The sequence below is a fragment of the Scylla paramamosain genome, chromosome 32 (genome assembly GCF_035594125.1).
Source record: "Scylla paramamosain isolate STU-SP2022 chromosome 32, ASM3559412v1, whole genome shotgun sequence".
NCBI lineage: Eukaryota > Metazoa > Arthropoda > Malacostraca > Decapoda > Portunidae > Scylla > Scylla paramamosain.
Genome location: NC_087182.1, coordinates 8,580,008 through 8,602,235, shown reverse-complemented (window position 1 = coordinate 8,602,235; position 22,228 = coordinate 8,580,008). Strand labels below are relative to the sequence as shown.

The following is a 22,228-nucleotide window of genomic DNA, read 5'->3' as shown; positions in this document are numbered from 1 at the left end:
TTTATATATGCATGTTTCTATATATATATATATATATATATATATATATATATATATATATATATATATATATATATATATATATATATATATATATATATATATATATAATAAAAAAATATTAAGTAGCTAATTGCAAATATTACTATTTTATATATTTAATGATTAATTTCAAATTGTTAAAAGTTTAATTATTTCTTGAAGTTCTCATGAACTTATTGAATTTGTATCAGAGTTTTTGCACGTAATACTTAGTAGTTTAAGATTAATATAATAAGATTATTGATGTTAAGAGATTTAGTTTTATCAAGTTTAATTATCAGCATGTAATATTAAAGAATTTAGAAAATTAAGATTTAGCAGTGAGTTAAAGCCTAATCAATATTGTAGCAGCAGTTGCAGTTATACTCTAAGGTTGAATGAGAATATATTGGTTTATTGTTAAATATATATATATATATATATATATATATATATATATATATATATATATATATATATATATATATATATATATATATATATATATATATATATATATATATATATATATATATATATATATATATATATATATATATATATATATATATATATATATATATATATATATATATATATATATATATATAATTTTAAGGTGGGCCTGAAAAATAAAGAAGTGAAATCTGATTATTTCTTACATGAAAATTATGTCATAAAATTAAAGTTGAAGTAATAAGGAATTGTATTTAAACAAGGATTAGACACACTATTATGCCAAAAAGTAGTTTTGTAAGCAAAGTATTAATAGTTATGTTCTTAAAATGTGAAGAATTTGTCGGTGATGTAGTGTTGTCAGAGGAACCTGTTTTTGAATGGATACACCACGAAGAATATTACTTAAGTTTGTACATTAGTACGTATACCAGCATTATTAGGTCATTTTTATAGAATTAATTACTGAATAAATCATCAATAATGTTGAATGTATTAGACCAAGGTGCAGCTAATGCTTAACTTAAAATGGGTCTCAATGAATTTTATTTAGTAGGGAAAATGAATTTAAATGTTAATTAGAAGGAGAATTTGATTGTAAAGTAGGTTTAACATGCTTGCTAGATGTAAGGTATAAAGCATGTACATATCGCCCGTCGCTTTCATTATTAAGATGAGACAAGTCGTAACACAGCAGGCTTACTGGAAAGTGAGCCTGGACAGGAGAATCAAAGTACACCTAAAGTTAGTATAGCGTTTCTGTTACGTTGAAAAGGTTTATTATATATTTAAGACTAGGAGGGACGAGCTTCTTAGCACTTAGAAAATTAATCAATAGGACAAAAAAAAAAATAATAATGTTATTTTAGGGTTAAAAGTAGCTATGAAATTAAACTGTTCTAATTTAGATTTAGGAGAAAGAAAATGATTTATTTATGTCTTTGATAAAGTACTAGAATATTGAATTTAACGTAAAATTTTAAAAAAATAATGAGTGTATTAGTAGAATGAATATGTAGAATGATTTGAGAAAAACGAAATAAAGAGAATGAATTATAATAAAATAATGGAATAAAAAAGGAACTCGGCAAAGGTTATTTCTTGCCTGCTTATCAAAAAACATGTCTTTCTGAGGTTGTTTATGGTGTAGCCTGCTCACTGACATGAAATGTTCAATAGCCGCGGTGTGTTGACCGTGCAAAGGTAGCATTATCATCAGTCTGTTAATTGGAAATTTGTAGGAATGGTTGAACAAAGAAAAGTCTGCCTCTTTTATCAAAATTGAATTTAACTTGTAAGTGAAAAGGCTAAGATTTTCTAGAGGGGCGATAAGACCCTATAAAGGTTTATAAACTTAATAAGTTTGATGAATTAAAAATAATAAAAATAGACTTAAAAGGTTTATTTGGTTGGGGCGCTAAGGGTATAAATGAAAATAACTGCTATTGTAATTGGACAATTATATGTGATTAGAGTTTGTAAGTGATCCTTATATTAAGGATTAGAACATCAAGTTACTTTAGGGATAACAGCGTAATTTTATTTATTTATTTATTTTATTTTATTTTATTTTATTTATTTATTCATTCTTTTTTTTTTGAGAGTTCTTATCAGAAAATAAGTTTGCGACCTTGATGTTGAATTAAAATGTGTTTATAGTGCAGTAGCTATAAAAGAAGGTCTGTGCGACCTTTATTTTTTTTACATGATTTGAGTTCAGACCGGCGAGAGTCTTCTATCTTCTGGAATAAAAAAAAAAAAAAAATTAAAAAAAATAGTACGAAAGGATTAAGTAATTAAAATTTTTTGTACAATTGAATTACTATTTTGCCAGATAATATGTGCTGGGTTTAGGATCTAGTTAAATATAATACATGTTATAAATAGTAAAACAACTGAATGTAATTGTTTTGTGTTATTAGTGGAGATTGTAATTTACTTAGTTTTAATCATTTGTGTTTTGGCAGGAGTGGCTTTTGTGAAGAGTTATTTGTTAAGTATCAATGTTATATTTGCTTCATATTTTTATCGTTACCTTTGAGGTTAATTTGGTTTGCTTCTTGTTTAGCGGAAACTAACCGGACACCTTTTGATTTTACAGAAGGAGAATCAGGGTCAGTTTCGAGGTTCAACACGGAATATAGGAGAGGGGGATTTGCTTTAATTTTTATAGCAGAATATTCAAAAAATTCTTTTTATAAGAGTTCTTTTTGTTATTGTGTTTTTGGGAAGAAGACCTTGCAGGAAAATATGTATTTAAAGTCTATATTTTTGGCATTCATTTTTGTGAGTTCGAGGAAGTTTACCTCTGCCTCGATACGATAAATTGATGTATTTAGCTTGAAAAGGATTTTTTCCAGTTTCTATCTGTTATTTATTGTTTTTTATTGGGGTAAAATCTTTATGTTTTGTATTTAATTTATAAATATAATTAAAATAATATGTTAACACAATCGTTAAGAATATTTTTTTCTTTTTTGCTACATTCAAAAGTCTATTTTAAGTAAAATAAACGATCATTTTAATAAATTATGTCATCTTATGAGTAGGAGGGGATTGATAATAAAAGAAAAAAAAATGAGAGTTAAAATTTTGCCTGTAAGAACATAGGTAAAATTATAATGATTGCTACTGAGGCAACTAGAGCGATTACCCCTTTAAGCTTATTTGGAATAGATCGGAGTGCACATGCGAACAAGAAATATCATTGTGGTTGAATATGGGCGGGAGTAACTAGAGGATTAGCTCTAATAAAGTTATCAGGATCTCCTAACAAATAAGGATTAAGAAGGGACAAAATAAGTAAAAGTGTAAATATAACAATGAATCCAACAATGTCTTTAAATGTAAAATAAGGATGAAAAGGTACTTTCTAACTGTCTAGGGGGTTATTAGCACCTGATTGATGGAGAAAAAAAATATGAATAATAGTTATAGCGGCAATAATGAAAGGAAGGACGAAATGAAAGGTGAAAAATCGAGTTAGTGTGGCATTATCTACTGAATATCCTCATCATATTTATTGTTCTAAATCTGTACCAATGTAGGGAATAGCTGAAAAAAAAAAAGATGATTAATAACAGTAGCTCCCCAGAATGACATCTGCCGTCAAGGGAGAACATAACCTAAAAAAAGCTGTTGCTATAACCATAAACAAAATCACTACTCCAACTATTCAAGCATGGAAGATTATATAGGATCCATAATAAATACCTGGTCCAATATGAATATACAGACAGATAAAGAAAAATGATGTTCCATTGGCATGTATAGTTCGGAGGAGTCAGCCACAGTGTACGTCTCAGCAGACATGGGCTACTCTAGAGAATGCTGGATCAAAGTGAGCAGTGTAATGTATAGCTAAGAATAAACCGGCAGCAATTTGGATGACAAGACACAATCCTAGCAATGATCCATAGTTTCAAAAAGTCGAAATATTTGAAGGTAAGGGTATATCAGCTAGAGAGTTGTTGACAATTTTAAATAAAAGGTGACATTTTCAGAGAGGTGTTGTCACTAAGGAGAGAGTCGTAAGAGTCCTTTAAATAAATTAATAATTTTTACCACTACAATTAAGGTTAGGAGTAGATAAAGGATGATAAATGATGAAATTTATCAAATTAGAACTACAAATTCATCTAATAATAAAAACATTTCATGATTCTATATTGAGAGATGATAAAGGAGAGTTGGTTACAGCTTCGTTTAGCAAGGGATCTCAGAAAAGAGTAAGTGGAAAAAAAAATTAAGAGAAGAAAGGTGGAAATAAGGAAGGTCGAATAAGAGAATGAGAATGAGGATGACTCATTAGAAGCTAAAGATGTAACATAAATGAATAATACAAGTATACCTCCTAAGAAAATTATGAAGAGAATATATGAGAATCAGTAAGTGTATGTTGTTAATCTGGCTGAAAGAGAAATTTGATGGTTTAAATTAACAAGGTTAAAACTATAGATAAAGGATGAATTAACTGTGTAAATAATACAGATAAAACTAAAATGAAGGAAATAAAAAGAAAGGTCATATCAAAGAATAGTTAAATAAAATATTAGTTTTGGGAATTAAAGATAAAGAAATCTTCTCTTTTTCTCTGAAGTTTAAAAAAAAAAAAAATAAATTCATTATTGGTTTACAAGACCAAGGTCTTAAGTTAAACTATTAAAAGTAATGGTAAGTTTTAGAGGTATAATGATTTTTGTTCCTATAGTTATCATTTTTGTGGGGTTTGAGGGTTCATTACGTACAATAACCACATGTTAAATTCTTTGTTAAGTCTTGAGTTTACAATGCTTGGAGTTTTTTGGCTTATAAGAACACAGTTGACTTTAGTGGGGAGGGAAATTTATTTTTCTTTATTTTTTTTTTTTTTTACGTTGGCTGCGTTTGAGGGGTCTTTAGGTTTAACTATATTGATTTTAGTAGTACGAAGCCATGGAAATTATGTTTTTAAGAGATTTTATTTATTGGAATGCTAAAATTTATAATTCCTTTAATTATATTGATAAAGTGTAATAATGAATGAAAGACAGTTCAGGTGGATTTATTTATATATTTATTTATTTTTAGATTTTTAATTAGTATAAGTTATCATATTTTTTTTAGTATAGGATTTAGATTGGGATTCGATTATATTAGATATATTATAATTCTATAAAGGATTTAAATTTTCATTAATTTTAATTTCTAGTCAGAAAATAAAAAAATAGGGAATTTTAGTGAAAGATTTATTATTACAAATATTATGTTATTATTTTATTTAATATTAACTTTTTCTTCTGTAGATTATTTAATATTTTATATTAGAGTTGAGGCTTGTTTAATTCCAACATTAATTTTGATTCTAGGTTGAGGGTATAAACCTGAGCGTGTACAGGCAGGAATCTATATACTTTTTTATACTTTAGCATTTTCTTTACCTTTATTGGTGTCTTTGTTTATTATTTAATGACAGGGAGATTAACTATTAGCTTAAAGGTTCCTATAGAAGGAGTAGATTATTTATATAGATTTTGGTATGTAAGAACTGTTTTGGCATTTTTGGTTAAATGACCTATCTTTATATTCCATTTATGGTTGCCAAAGGCTCACGTTGAAGCACCTGTTGCAGGTTCATTAATGTTAGCAGGAGTTTTACTAAAATTAGGAGGTTATGGTTTAATTCGAGTATTTGTAATGTTTCAAGAAGTAAATAAAGAATTTTGTTGACTTTGAGTCAGTTTAAGAATTGCAGGAGGAGTTTATATTAGTTTAATGAGTATACGACAAGTAGACATAAAGTGTTCAATTGCTTATTCTTCTGTTGTACACATAAGGTTAGTGTTATGTGGGATTGTAATTTTTAGTTGATGGGGATTACCTGGAAGTGTAATATTGATAGTTGGACATGGTTTATGTTCCTCTGGTTTACTTTGCTTAGCTAATATAGCTTATGAACGTACTGGAAGACGAAGACTGATAATGAATAAAGGATTATTAGCATTTATACCTAGAATAGGACTATGATGATTTTTACTAAGAGCAAGGAATATGGCCAGACCACCTTCCTTAAATGTAGCACCCAGAGATTATATTAATTTTAACAGTTTTGAGCTGAAGAAAGATTTATATTGTAGGACTTAGACTATTATCTCTCTCTTTTTTTTTTTTGTGCAAGTTACACTTAATACATATATAGATTGAGACAGCATGGTTTTTTTATAACTTTATATTCATGTTGTTCAGGAAAAGTTAGAGAGTATCTGAGATTATTTTCATATTGATTTCCTTTAAATGAAATGATTATAAATAGAACTTTATTAATAATTAAAAAATCTTTTCAATAATTAAAAGAATGATTTGGAAAATTTCTCTACATGAAATTAGAATAGTGGTTTTATTCAGCTATTTGTGGGACTTTAGCATTGGCAAAACCTGAAAGAGTTATTATAGATGTAACTGAATGAGAATTTTCTAGGTGTAATTACTTTGGTTTTAGGTTGGATTTCTGTATTATTTATAAGATTTGTGTTTGTAATTTCTGGTAAAGTTAATTTTTATAGAGAGAGTTACATAGCTGATGATAAGACATTTAATCGATTTATATATCTTGTTTTGGCTTTCGTTCTTTCTATAAGGTTTATAGTATTAAGACCTAATTTAATCAGAATTTTATTGGGTTGAGATAGATTGGGATTAGTGTCTCATGCCTTAGTAATTTATTATCAGAATGAAAAGTCTGCAAACGCAGGAATATTAACTTTTCTTTGAAACAGTGTAGGTGATGTAGCAATTTTACTGAGAACTGGATTAATGAGAAGATTAAGAGGGTGAAATTTTTTGTTTTATAGGTATCATATAGACGAGAGATGACTATTATTATTATTATTATTATTATTTATTTATTTAGTTATTATTTATTTATTTTACTTTTTTATAATTTCAGCAATAAGTAAAAGGGCTCAGATTCCTTTTTCTGCGTGACTGGCGGCTGCTGTAGCGGCTCCAACACCTGTCTCAGCTTTAGTTCATTCTTCAACACTAGTGACTGCTGAGGTTTATTTAATAATTCGATTTAGAGCTGCTTCAGAGGGATCTGTCGTTCAAAGTGTATTGTTGATTACTTCATGTTTGACAATACTCGTATTTATAGCGGGACTAGGAGCAAATTTTAAGTATGATCTCAAAAAAATGATTGCTTTATCAACATTAAGTCAAGTAGGAGTTATATTAAGAATATTATCTTTTCGTTATACGGATCTGGCTTTTTTTTTCATTTATTGAGTCATGCTTTGTTTAAAGCTTTACGTTTTATATGTGCTGGTGTTGTAATTCATAGAGTGGGTGGTTATCAGGATATTCGACTTGGGAAATTTAGTTAAATTTATGCCTTTGGAAATTTAGTTAAATTTATGCCTTTGACAGTATCATGCATAACTGTAGCCAACTTAGCTCAATGCGGATTCCCTTTTATAGCAGGATTTTATTCAAAGGATATAATTTTAGAAGTTGCTTTTTTTTTGCATTGTTCTTATATGTGATGGCAACAGGATTGACAGTAATGTACACTTTGCGTTTAATTCTTTATTCTCTTTCAGGAGAATATAATTTGAGATGTATCACTAATCTTTCGGATGAGGAGTTTTTAATAACTATATCAGTAAGAATTTTAGAATTAGGAGCTGTCTTAGGAGGATCGCCATTAAGATGAAGATTGTTTCCAGAATATTAGATAATTTCTTTAAGGACAGTAATGAAAATAACAGTATTAGCAGTAAGGATTTTTGGTGGTTTAGTAGGTTATATACTAAATTTAACTAGAGTAAATTACACATTAAAAAGAGAAATAACTATAATTCAGTTGTAATAATAGGATCAATATGGTTTGTACCTTTACTGAGTACTTTAAAATTAAGGGAAAATAGATTGAAGACAGGGTCAGGTTTAGGAAAAGTAGCCGATAAAGGTTGATTTGAGTTTTATGGGGGACAAGGTTTATATTATTTATTTTCATATATTTTTATATGTTTTTAATTATTTACAGTTAAACAATTAAAGTGTTTATAAAAGTATCTGTAATTATAATTATTATTTTTACAGTTTTAATTATTTAAATTTATATAATTCAATAAGAATATTGCGTTGAAGCTGCAAAAGTAGACGAAAAGTCTTGTAAGTATATTCATGTAGTTTAAAAAAATGTTAGCTTGTGGCACTTATGATGTAATATTTACTTTGAGTTTAAAGTAAAAAAAAAATAAATAAATAATATGGTATTTTTAGAAAATAATTATTTCAGCTTTATAATGAAAATGTGACGTGTTACTTACACTGTAAAAATAGGAACATCAACGGAATCCAACGGCTTAAAAAAAGTTAGAAGCTTTTCTTTTTGTCATAATGTTCCATTTTGATTGGAAGAATTACTTCAATCTTGTCATTAACAGTAACGTACCTCTGTTTTGGTTTCAATCATATTTATTAGAGGCCTAAAGGCCAAAGTTTAGGTCGAAATTAAATGCGATAATTTCGCTTTCTAATAGATAAAATTTAATAAAACTAGTTTACTAAAACATTTTATGAATGCAACTCATATGTCATACAATTTGACTGTGGTCTTAAAGTATTAATCAGATCCTTCTAAAGTTCCCTGTACTCACTCGTAGTAAAGGCCTAAGAGAAGAATAAGAAGAGAGCTCTAGTAAACAATCAAGAAAATACTTCAGCAATGTTAAAAAAAAAAAAAAATGATGCTGAATCTCTACATAAAAAAAAAATACAGCATTTAAAAAAAAATCGAAGGGAAAAGGAAAATCGTGGTGACCCTTTAGGATTAAATCCACATTCATAAGGAAAATTTTTTTCTCGGTTAGTATTTTTTTTTATTTGGGATTCTAAGGTTATAACAATATAACAAATAATTAAAGTTAGTAAAAATAAGCAAATAAAAAGTATTGTAAGAATGATTTTTTCTAGGCGTTCTAGACTTTCTGATTGGATATACTTTATATATTGAAAAAAAATAAAAAATAGCCTCCTCATCAGTAAATAAAGACGTAAAGGAATAATCAAACTGTCTCAGCAAAGTGTCAGTATGATGCGGCTGCTTCGAATCCAACATGACGATTACGTGAAAAGTGACAAAAATATAGACATAAAAAAAATGATAATGAGTAGAAATGAGGTTCCAATAATTACATGAAGGCCATGAAAGCCTGTAACTAAAAAAAAAAAAAAAAAAGTAGAGCCAAACGCGGAGTCAACAATAGTGAAAGGAGCCTCAAAAATACTTGAAAGCTTGAAGAAGAATAAAATAAAATCCTAAAACAATTGTAAGGCCTAGTCTTTGAATGGCTTGCCTATGACTAGATTCTATAATAGCATGATGAACTCAAGTTACGGTAGCTCCTCAAGACAAAAGAATAGTAGTGTTTAATAAGGAAATTTGAAATGGGTTGAAAGGTTGAATACAGTAAGGAGGTCAGTTTATCCCAATTTCAATCGTTGGGGCTAATCTACTATGAAAAAAAAGCTCAGAAAAATGAAAAAAAAAGAATAATATTTCTGAGGCAATAAATAGAATTATTCCCCATCGTAAGCCTTTTACTACTACAGAGGTATGGAGTCCTTGGAATGTACCCTCTCGAGTAATATCACGTCATCTTTGATATATGGTAAGGAGAATAGCAACAAGTCTTAATAACAAAAAAAAAATTGTTATACTGGTGAAATCATTTCATTAAACCTGTATTTAATATTATTGCCCTAATAGAACCAGTTAAAGGCCGTGGTCTTATATCTTCTAAATGGTAAAAACCGTGAGATGATGTCATTAGTTAATTTCTCTGGTGCAAAGAGTTCGTAAGACAGCAAAAACATGGGAATGAATAATTGCAACAGCTCATTCAAAGGTTAATAGTAAAATTTGAGAAAAAAATAAGAATAGATAAAAGAAATGAGAATGTTACAGATGGTTCAGTATTAGGTAATAAGGTTAAAAGAAGATGGCCTGCAATTATATTAGCTGCTAATCGTACAGCTAAAGTCCCGGGTCGAGTAATGTTTCTGATAATTTTAATTAAAACTATAAATGGTACAAGGACAGAAGGAGTTCCTTGAGGAACTAAATGAGCGAATATATGTTGAGTGTGGTTAACTCAACCTCTAAGTATTAAAGTTACTCATGAAGGCAATGAAAGTGGTAAGGTTATTGCTGTGTGTCTAGATCTTGTAAAAATGTAAGGCAATACACCTTAAAAATATTATAAAGAACTAAAGAAAACAAAGCAACGAAAACTATAGTTGAACCTAAAGAATAAGAAGTTAAAATGGTTTTAAATTCTTTGTGTAAAGTAAAAATAATTTCATTTCAGCATAGAGATCATCGTGAAGGAGAAGCTCAATAAAGGTAAGGAATAAATAGGAGCCCTACAAAAGTGGAAATTCAGTTTAATGAAAAGTTTAAGATTCTTGAAGAAGGTAAAAAATTTGAGAATAAATTAGCTATAATTTTCAAGAAGATTGTAGGATTAGATAAGGCTCAGTGATCTTAGAATATTTTTTTTTTTTCAAAAGGTATAGAAAAAAATAATTTAAGGATATGAAAATAATTTATGATAACAGAAAAAGAGAAATAAAGATAAAGTCGAAGCAAAGGAGCTATTTAGGCATTAAAAAATATCTTAGGAGATAACTTTAACATGACAAATTAATATCAAGATTTAAGTAATTTCTTGTCACCAGAAGTAGGCGCAATACTATAATAGGTTTAAAAGACCTACATTTACTTTCAGTCATCAGGTGAGTCAGAATATGAAGAAATTCTATTTAGAAAAAATTGTGTTTACACTTTAAATCACAATAGGTATAAATCTATGATTAGCACCACAAAGTTCTGAACATTGACTATAAAATAATCCTGGACGAGATATTATAAATCTAGTTTGATTAAGTCAACCAGGAATAGCGTCTGCTTTTACGCCTAAAGCTGGGACAGTTCAAGAGTGAATGACATCCGCTGCGGTGATTACAATACGAATTTTTGTATTTATTGGAAGAACAGTTCGATTATCTACATGTAAGAGACGAAATCCAGAAAAGTCGAGCTCGTTAGTAGGAGTTATATAAGAATGAAATTCTACATTAAGAAAGTCAGAGTATTCATAACTTCAATATCATTGATGACCGACAGTTTTAAGAGTAATGGGAGGATTATTAACTTCATCAAGAAGGTACGAGTATAAAAGTCGCAGAGAAGGGAGAGCAATGAAAATCTAAATAATTCAATAGTTTGTTCTAGTATAAATCGATTAATAAGAGAGTTTCTCAGAACTGATGCTAAGATATATCCGACAAAGGTAATGATTATAATAAGAACAACTATACTGTAATGTGATCATGGATAAAGATGAATTGTTCCATTAAAGGGGAAGCATCGTCTTGAAGGCCTAGAAAAGTTCATGTTGACATTAAGAAATGTATTTTCTAAAAGAAGAGAAATAAATCTTCTTAGTAGGAGCTTAAATCCTATACATCTTTCTGCCGTTTTAGAAGTTAGTAGTAAGAGGAATTTCTATATAAGAGTGATCAGCGGGTGGGTGTGAGTGGTTTCATTCAACTGAAGAGGCAGGAAAGGGGAGAATAGAACAGGACGATTAGAAATTAAAGCTTCTCAAATGATAATTATAAAAATTAATATAGCAACAAGATATACTATAGATCCTTTGGAAAAAACAATATTTCATGTTGCGTAGGCAACATGAAATATTGTTTCTTCCGTAGGATATTGTTGCGTAGGCAACATGAAATATTGTTTCTTCCATAGGTTTCTTCCATGAAGAGTAACGTCGAGGTATTCCGTTAAATGCTATGAAATGTTGAGGGAAGAAAGTGATATTTACACCGATGAATATGACAGTAAAGTGGATTCTTATTCATTTAGGGTTAAGTGATAAGCCTTTAAAAAGGTGGAATCAATGTGCAATACCTGCAGAAATACCGAGTACAGCCTCTATAGATAAAACATAATGAAAATGAGCTACAACGTAATAAGTATCATAAACAATAATATCAATTGATGAATTTGCCAGGACAACACCTGTTAAACCTCCAACAATAAATAAAAAAATAAAACCTAAAGCTCATAATATAGAGGGACTATAGTTAATTTGTGTTCCAAGTAGGGTTCTAAGTCATCTGAAAATTTTAATACCTGTAGGAACAGCAATAATTGTTGTGGCTGATGTGAAGTAAGCTCGTGTATCAACGACTATACCTACTGTAAATATGTGGTGAGCTCAGAGGATAAATCTTGAAATTCCAGTAGCCATTATAGCACAGATCATACCTAATGCACCGAATGATTTTTTTTTCCCGAATTCTTGTCTTACAATATGGGAAATTACTCCAAAGGCTGGTAGAATGAGAATATAAACTTCAGGGTGACCAAAAAATCAAAATAAATATTGATATAAAACAGGATCACCACCTCCAGCGGGGTCAAAGAAAGATGTATTAAGATTTCGGTTAGTTAAAATCTTAGTGATTGCTCCTGCTAATACAGGTAAGGATGAAAGTAAGAGAATGGCAGTAATAAAAACAGTTAATACAAACAAAGGTATTTGATCTATTCTTATTCCAAAGGATCGTATGTTAATTACAGTTGTTATATTATAATTTACTGCTCCAAGAATTGAGGACACACCAGCAAGGTGAAAAGAAAAAATACCAAGATCAACTGATGCTCCTGCATGGGCAATAGCTGCTGTTAGAGGAGGCTAAACAGTTCATCAACCTGTACCACCTCTTTCCACTATACCTCTTATTAGAAGAAGAGTTAAAGAAGGAGGCAAAAGTCAGAATCTTATGTTATATTTATGCGAGGGAACGCTATATCAGCGGCTCCTTATATAAGAGGGAATAGTCAATTACCAAATCCTCCAGTTATAATTGGTATAACTATGAAGAAGGTTATAACAAAGGCATGGGCGGTAACTACATCATTGTAAATTTGATCGTTGCCGATAAATGTGCCTGGCTGACTTGATTCGGCTCGAATAATTAAACTTAACGAGGTTCCTACTATACCAGACCATGCTCCAAAAATGAAATAGCGTACCAATGTCTTTATGATTTGTAGAAAAGAATCATCGTTGCATAATAAGATAGCTGAGAAGTGCAGGCGTTACATTGCTAATCTAAAAACAAGGTAAAAACTTTCTTATTAGGTTCTATAGTAAAATATAAATAATATTAGATTGCAAATCTAAAGATGTGTGGAAACACTGACACTTAGTATTTTAAAAGAGATTTCTTTTTTTTTTTTTTTTGGCTTTGAAGGCCTTTAGTTTAATATAACTTAAAATCCAAGGCTAAATTTGGAATAGGAAAACATATTCCAAACATGTTAATGAAAGTAACAAAGGTTAAGATAGGAGAAAATGTTACCAATGGTTTAATTTTAAGGGAAGTGGTAAATGAAGGAAATGATAATGGCATTATTGGAACAAAGAGACGTAGATAGAAATAAAGAGTAATAAGACTTAAAAAAAGAAGAATTAAAAGAGAGAAAATTATTATTTTAGAAGAGAGTAGTTGAATTATAATTCATTTAGGTATAAATCCTGAAAAGGGAGGAAGACCTAAAGATAAAAAAAATTATTGGTAAAAAAAAAAGTTTTAGGGCAATCTTCCTTTTGTTTTCAATTATTATAACGGAAATTCATGAACACTGAGTAATAAAGAGTAAAATATTCACAGAGCCTGAAATAAAGGAGAAGATAAAGTGAATGAGTCATAATATATCACTGATTGATATAACAATAAGTATTAAGATATATGGTTAACTGAAGAGAAGGCGATAAGTTTACGTAGTTTTGTAACATTTAAGCCACCTAAGGCTCCAATTAAAGAAGAATTATGTGCTGCTAAAGTAATTAAGGTTACTAAGTTTGAAGAGTAGGTTAAATAGGGAAATAAAAACAAAGGAGCTATTTTTTGGATTGTTAAGAGAATAAAAGCTTGAGGTCAAGACAATCCTTCAATAACTTGCGGAAGCCAAAAATGTAACGGAGCTGAAGCCAAAAATGTAACGGACCTGCTCATAATTTTAAAAGTAAAGATATACTAATTAAAGAATAAGAAAAGTCATTCGAGTATATATATATATATAGAGAGAGAGAGAGAGAGAGAGAGAGAGAGAGAGAGAGAGAGAGAGAGAGAGAGAGAGAGAGAGAGAGAGAGAGAGAGAGAGAGAGAGAGAGAGAATTAAGATAGTAGATGCTAGAGCTTGAATTAGAAAATATTTAACTGCAGCTTCAGTTAGATACGGGCATAATTTAGTTGCAATGAGAGGAATAAATGATAAAAGATTTAGTTCCAGCCCGAGTCAAGCCCCAAACCAAGAAGGAGAAGAAATAAATGAAAAAGATACCTGTTAGTAAAGTACAGAAAAGTAATAGGTAGGAAACTGGAAATGTCATTAAAAAGAGAAAGGTTGAAGCTTTTATTTACGGGGTATGAGCCCATTAGCTTAGTTAGCTTATCTTTGAGAATATTATTTGTTGGTGTATAGCGTACATAAAGTTTTGATCTTTAAAAAAGAGGTGTAAATTCGCTATAAATAATATAGGTATAAGAAATACATAATTAGCTCTATCAAAGCTACCCTTTTAAGCCAGGCACTATATTAACATAAAAACAGATTAAAAATCAAATAAAAAATGCTTAAGAAACAAAGTAGTATAAATAAGAAAGCGAAAGAAAAAATAAATCAAAGAAAGTGATACATAGGAAAGACTAATTAATATAAGAGGACGAAAATATTAAAGTGACATTTGAAGTTTATATGAAGAGAATGTGTATTTCTCTCAGTATTTATCAATATATATATATATATATATATATATATATATATATATATATATATATATATATATATATATATATATATATATATATATATATATATGCATTTCTATGAAGTTAGGTGTTCTGAGACGTCTCCGCCAGTTTTTCTCACCCCCCCAGCTGCTAACTCTGTACAAGGGCCTTATCCGTACATGTATGGAGTATGCTCCACATGTCTGGGGGGGTTCCACTCATACTGCTCTTCTAGACAGGGTGGAATCAAAAGCTTTTCGTCTCATCAACTCCTCCCCTCTAACTGACTGTCTTCAGCCTCTCTCTCACCGCCGCAATGTTGCATATCTAGCTGTCTTCTACCGCTATTTTCATGCTAACTGCTCTTCTGATCTTGCTAACTGCATGCCTCCCCTCCTTCCGCGGCATCGCTGCACAAGACTTTCTTCTTTCTCTCACCCCTATTCTGTCCACCTCTCTAACGCAAGAGTTAACCAGTATTCTCAATCATTCATCCCTTTCTCTGGTAAACTCTGGAACTCCCTGCCTGCTTCTGTATTTCCACCTTCCTACGACTTGAATTCCTTCAAGAGGGAGGTTTCAAGACACTTATCCACCAATTTTTGACCACTACTTTGACCCTTTTATGGGACTGCCATTTCAGTGGGCATTTTTTTATTAGATTTTTGTTGCCCTTGGGCAGTATCCTTCCTACATAAAAAAAATAAATAAAATAAAATAAAATAAAATATTTCAATTAAGTTTATTTATTAAAAAATATATTAGTTAAGAAAATTTATATAATTAAAGATTCGTATATAATACTTATGTTCTTCTCACTCTAATAAAAAGTAATCTCTGCGGTTTCAGGTCCATAAGCCTTCCGAGGGTTTAGGCCAGCAGGGGTATGGAAAACATCATTGTGAAGAATTTTAATAGGTGGCATGAAGTAGTCAGAGGGTGGAGGAGAGGGAGGAACAAGCCCATAATCGTCCAAGGTAGAGTTTTTAGCAAAGGTTTGAGCAAAGAGTTCAGCTTTAGAAATAAATGTGATAGCAGTGGTGCCATCTGGTTGAAGTAGAGGAGGGAAAGAAGAAGAAGCAAAGTTATTGGAGATATTTTTGGCTAGATGCCAGAAATCACGAGGGGAGTTAGATCTTAAAAGGTTTTGACATTTTCTGTTAATGAAGGAGTTTTTGGCTAGGTGGAGAACAGACTTGGCATGGTTCCGGGCAGAAATATAAAGTGCATGAGATTCTGGTAATGGAAGCCTTAAGTACCTTTTGTGGGCCACCTCTGTATCATGTATAGCACGAGAACAAGCTGTGTTAAAGCAGGGTTTAGAAGGTTTAGGACGAGAAAAAGAGTGAGGAATGTACGCCTCTATGCCAGACACTATCACCTCTGTTATGCGCTCAACACACAAAGACGGGTCTCTGACACGGAAGCAGTAGTCATTCCAAGGAAAATCAGCAAAATACTTCCTCAGGTCCCCCCAACTAGCAGAGGCAAAACGCCAGAGGCACCTTCGCTTAGGGAGATCCTGAGGAGGGAATGGAGTGATAGGACAAGATAAAGATATGAGATTGTGATCGGAGGAGCCCAACGGAGAAGAAAGGGTGACAGCATAAGCAGAAGGATTAGAGGTCAGGAAAAGGTCAAGAATGTTGGGCGTATCTCCAAGACGGTCAGGAATACGAGTAGGGTGTTGCACCAATTGCTCTAGGTCATGGAGGATAGCAAAGTTGAAGGCTAGTTCACCAGGATGGTCAGTGAAGGGAGAGGAAAGCCAAAGCTGGTGATGAACATTGAAATCTCCAAGAATGGAGATCTCTGCAAAAGGGAAGAGGGTCAGAATGTGCTCCACTTTGGAAGTTAAGTAGTCAAAGAATTTCTTATAGTCAGAGGAGTTAGGAGAGAGGTATACAGCACAGATAAATTTAGTATGAGAGTGACTCTGTAGTCGTAGCCAGATGGTGGAAAACCCGGAAGATTCAAGAGCGTGGGCACGAGAGCAGGTTAAGTCATTGCGCACATAAACGCAGCATCCAGCTTTGGATCGAAAATGAGGATAGAGAAAGTAGGAGGAAGCAGTAGACACCTGCCGAAACGATAATTACTCCCAGTGAGGTCTAAAGCACTGTTCAGGGGGTGCTGTGAACTTATCATTAAACCCAGCTGTAAACTCACTGAACGTTTCCCTTTGTGTCTCGCAACACAAGGGGGCAGTCACAGCCTGCCCTCTAAAGACAACTCTCTTCCTCCACACAAAACTACAAGTACCTAATAACACACACACCCTTCACTCAAAAAATTTAAAATCATCATGGCGACTCCTACACCAGCCTCGGAGTCCCCATCTGGGGAGGGGACCATAAATGTCCCCAGGTCGGACTGCCTTTCTGTCGACGACCCTAAGTGTCTTGACACCCCCCTCAACTTTTTCTTCATTAACTTCTGCAACATTCGCGGTCTAAGATCTAATTTTCAATCTGTAGAACACCACCTCTCCTCTTCTAAACCTCATCTTCTTTTCCTCACTGAAACTCAGGTGTCTGAGGCAACTGACAGTAGCCCCTTTTCTGTTCCCTCCTACTTTCTCTATCCACATTTTCGACCCAAAGTTGGATGCTGCGTTTATGTGCGCAATGACTTAACCTGCTCTCGTGCCCACGCTCTTGAATCTTCCGAGTTTTCCACCATCTGGCTACGACTACAGAGTCATTCTCATACTAAATTTATCTGTGCTGTATACCTCTCACCTAACTCCTCTGACTATAAGAAATTCTTTGACTACTTAACTTCCAAAGTGGAGCACATTCTGACCCTCTTCCCTTTTGCAGAGATCTCCATTCTTGGAGACTTCAATGTTCACCACCAGCTTTGGCTTTCCTCTCCCTTCACTGACCATCCTGGTGAACTAGCCTACAACTTTGCTATCCTCCATGACCTAGAGCAATTGGTTCAACACCCTACTCGTATTCCTGACCGTCTTGGAGATACGCCCAACATTCTTCACCTTTTCCTGACCTCTAATCCTTCTGCTTACGCTGTCACCCTTTCTTCTCCGTTGGGCTCCTCCGAACACAATCTCATATCTTTATATTGTCCTATCACTCCAATCCCTCCTCAGGATCCCCCTAAGCGAAGGTGCCTCTGGCGTTTTGCCTCTGCTAGTTGGGGGGCCTGAGGAGGTATTTCGCTGATTTTCCTTGGAATGACTACTGATTCCGTGTCAGAGACCCGTCTTTGTGTGCTGAGCGCATAACAGAGGTGATAGTGTCTGGCATGGAGGCGTACATTCCTCACTCTTTTTCTCGTCCTAAACCTTCTAAACCTTGGTTTAACACAGCTTGTTCTCGTGCTATACATGATAGAGAGGTGGCCCACAAAAGGTACTTAAGCCTTCCATCACCAGAATCTCATGCACTTTATATTTCTGCCCGGAACCATGCCGAGTCTGTTCTCCAACTAGCCAAAAACTCCTTCATTAACAGAAAATGTCAAAACCTTTCAAGATCTAACTCTCCTCGTGATTTCTGGCATCTAGCCAAAAATATCTCCAATAACTTTGCTTCTTCTTCTTTCCCTCCTCTACTTCAACCAGATGGCACCACTGCTATCACATCTATTTCTACAGCTGAACTCTTTGCTCAAACCTTTGCTAAAAACTCTACCTTGGACGATTCTGGGCTTGTTCCTCCCTCTCCTCCACCCTCTGACTACTTCATGCCACCTATTAAAATTCTTCGCAATGATGTTTTCCATGCCCTCGCTGGCCTAAACCCTCGGAAGGCTTATGGACCTGATGGGGTCCCTCCTATTGTTCTCCGAAACTGTGCCTCCGTGCTTGCACCTTGCCTAATCAAACTCTTTCAGATCTGTCTGTCAACATCTACCTTTCCTTCTTGCTGGAAGTTTGCCTACATTCAACCTGTTCCTAAAAAGGGTGACCGCTCTAATCCCTCAAACTACCGTCCTATTGCTTTAATTTCCTGCTTATCTAAAGTTTTTGAATCTATCCTCAACAGGAAGATTCTGAAACATCTATCACTTCACAACCTTCTATCTGATCGTCAGTATGGGTTCCGTCAAGGCCGCTCTACTAGTGATCTTCTGGCTTTCCTTACTGAGTCTTGGTCATCCTCTTTTAGAGATTTTGGTGAAACTTTTGCTGTTACCTTGGACATATCAAAAGCCTTTGATAGAGTCTGGCACAAAGCTTTGATTTCCAAACTACCCTCTTACGGTTTCTATCCTTCTCTCTGTAACTTCATCTCAACTTTCCTTTCTGACCGTTCTATTGCTGCTGTGGTAGACGGTCATTGTTCTTCTCCTAAATCTATTAACAGTGGTGTTCCTCAGGGTTCTGTCCTGATCTTCTAAACCGAACTTCTTGTCCTATCCATTCCTACGCTAATGATACCACACTGTACTTTTCCACATCTTTTCATAGACGTCCAACCCTTCAGGAGGTAAACATATCACGCAGGGAAGCCACAGAACGCCTGACTTCTGATCTTTCTAAAATTTCTGATTGGGGCAGAGCAAACTTGGCATTGTTCAATGCCTCAAAAACTCAATTCCTCCATCTATCAACTCGACACAACCTTCCAGACAGCTATCCCCTATTCTTCAATGACACTCAGCTGTCCCCCTCTTATACACTGAACATCCTCGGTCTGTCCTTTACTTATAATCTGAACTGGAAACTTCACATCTCATCTCTAGCTAAAACAGCTTCTATGAAGTTAGGTGTTCTGAGACGTCTCCGCCAGTTTTTCTCACCCCCCCAGCTGCTAACTCTGTACAAGGGCCTTATCCGTCCATGTATGGAGTATGCTTCACATGTCTGGGGGGGTTCCACTCATACTGCTCTTCTAGACAGGGTGGAATCAAAAGCTTTTCGTCTCATCAACTCCTCTCCTCTAACTGACTGTCTTCAGCCTCTCTCTCACCGCCGCAATGTTGCATATCTAGCTGTCTTCTACCGCTATTTTCATGCTAACTGCTCTTTTGATCTTGCTAACTGCATGCCTCCCCTCCTTCCGCGGCCTCGCTGCACAAGACTTTCTTCTTTCTCTCACCCCTATTCTGTCCACCTCTCTAACGCAAGAGTTAACCAGTATTCTCAATCATTCATCCCTTTTTCTGGTAAACTCTGGAACTCCCTGCCTGCTTCTGTATTTCCACCTTCCTATGACTTGAATTCCTTCAAGAGGGAGGTTTCAAGATACTTATCCACCAATTTTTGACCACTGCTTTGACCCTTTTATGGGACTGGCATTTCAGTGGGCATTTTTTTTCTTAGATTTTTGTTGCCCTTGGCCAGTATCCTTCCTACATAAAAAAAAAAAAAAAGGAGGGAACAGAAAAGGGGCTACTGTCAGTTTCCTCAGACACCTGAGTTTCAGTGAGGGAAAGAAGATGAGGTTTAGAAGAGGAGAGGTGGTGTTCTACAGATTGAAAATTAGATCTTAGACCGCGAATGTTGCAGAAGTTAATGAAGAAAAAGTTGAGGGGGGTGTCAAGACACTTAGGGTCGTCGACAGAAAGGCAGTCCGATCTGGGGACATTTATGGTCCCCTCCCCAGATGGGGACTCCGAGGCTGGTGTAGGAGTCGCCATGATGATTTTAAAATTTTTTGAGTGAAGGGTGTGTGTGTTTTTAGGTACTTGTAGTTTTGTGTGAAGGAAGAGAGTTGTCTTTAGAGGGCAGGCTGTGACTGCCCCCTTGTGTTGCGAGACACAAAGGGAAACGTTCAGTGAGGTCACAGCTGGGTTTAATGATAAGTTCACAGCACCCCCTGAACACTGCTGCACACCTCACTGGGAGTAATTATCGTTTCGGCAGGTGTCTACTGCCTCCTCCTCTCCTGCGGAGAATGTTTGTCACATTCCGTGTTATTGAACGGCGATGACGGAGGTGTGCGCTCTCAGCCTCCTAGCTCCTAGAATGTAATCAAAAGAATGCGCATATTACTAAACACTAAGTTCCCACAAGGGTTATTTTCAGAAACCACAGAGATGATTAGTCGGATTCTGACAGATTTTTTTTTCCTCTTTTTTTTTTATCATTTATTTTATTTATTTACTTATTTCTTGATCTGAACCACACCTGGAACAATATGCCGTGAGTTGCATTGGCCGTCCCGAGTAAAACATTGCAAACAGGGAGTCGTGGCGCGTCAGCTCAAGACCCAGCTGGTGGAGTGTGTTGCGGGTGTTCCTCGCTGGCTCAATGGGCTCAGGGGCGCCGTGTGTCATGTGAACCTCGCCTCTATTATGTCTTGCTTGCAAACATCAGGAGTGGATAAAACCGATTCCACAAATGAAACTATTGAACACACACACACACACACACACACACACACACACACACACACACACACACGAATACACACAAATATGCAACAGTTATCGGGTGATTTTCGATAACAAAAAGAGACGCATAAGTCATGAATATGTAGTAAACTTTTTTTTTTTTTCTCTCTCTCTCTCTCTCTCTCTCTCTCTCTCTCTCTCTCTCTCTCTCTCTCTCTCTCTCTCTCTGTGTGTGTGTGTGGTGTGTGTGGGGTGTGTGTGGGGTGTGTGTGTGTGTGTAATAATAGCAATAATAAAAACGATAAACTGCTTATTACGGAGGCAGTAGTGAACATTTACATATAGATTGGAGAACTTAACAAAATGAATAAAGAAATCTAAAGTAAGGCTGTGTGTATATGTGTGTGTGTGTGTGTGTGTGTGTGTGTGTGTGTCATTCGTCCATACGTCCCTGTGTTGACCGGCCTGCAACACTAATGGAGAGATTAATGAAGTGACTGGCTGAATGAATAGCGTCTGGAGAATCCCCTGTATGGGGAGGACGTGCGTGGATGTTCTTTATAAGTGGAAGGCATTTTTCCATCGTGTATTTTGTTATGATCCTTCTGGTGACCTTGAGTGAGCCCCATGTCTTCGCGGCGATGCTTCCCTTGTTCAAGTGTTTTCAAGTCAAGGTCGAAGTATTGATTCTGTTACCATGAGGAGTGTTGTATTTCCAGGCTTCTTGCACTGGAGGGAAGGTAGTGTTTAGGGTGATTATAATAATAATAATAATAATATGTAGCAGCAATTCACGGATAGTCACATCATCATCATCATCATCATCATCCACATCGTCATCACCACCACCAACAAAACCAGCAACACTAGCCACACTAACATATTAACAAATAAAAAAAAAACGCCATTTAATATATATATATATATATATATATATATATATATATATATATATATATATATATATATATATATATATATATATATATATATATATATATATATATATATATATATATATATATATATATATATATATATATATATATATATATATATATATATATATATATATATATATAAGCATTAT

At 33.7% G+C, this 22,228-nt stretch overlaps 1 long non-coding RNA gene and 2 pseudogenes across 1 annotated transcript in view; 1 reads left to right on the top strand and 2 right to left on the bottom strand.

Annotated features, from left to right (window-relative positions):
- LOC135088903 (uncharacterized) overlaps positions 1-22,228 on the top strand; it is a 60,173-nt gene that overhangs the window by 18,890 nt on the left and 19,055 nt on the right. The gene's annotated exons all lie outside the window — the stretch shown is intronic.
- Positions 8,997-9,788, bottom strand: LOC135088902 (cytochrome c oxidase subunit 3-like; annotated as a pseudogene).
- Positions 12,408-21,081, bottom strand: LOC135089366 (cytochrome c oxidase subunit 1-like; annotated as a pseudogene).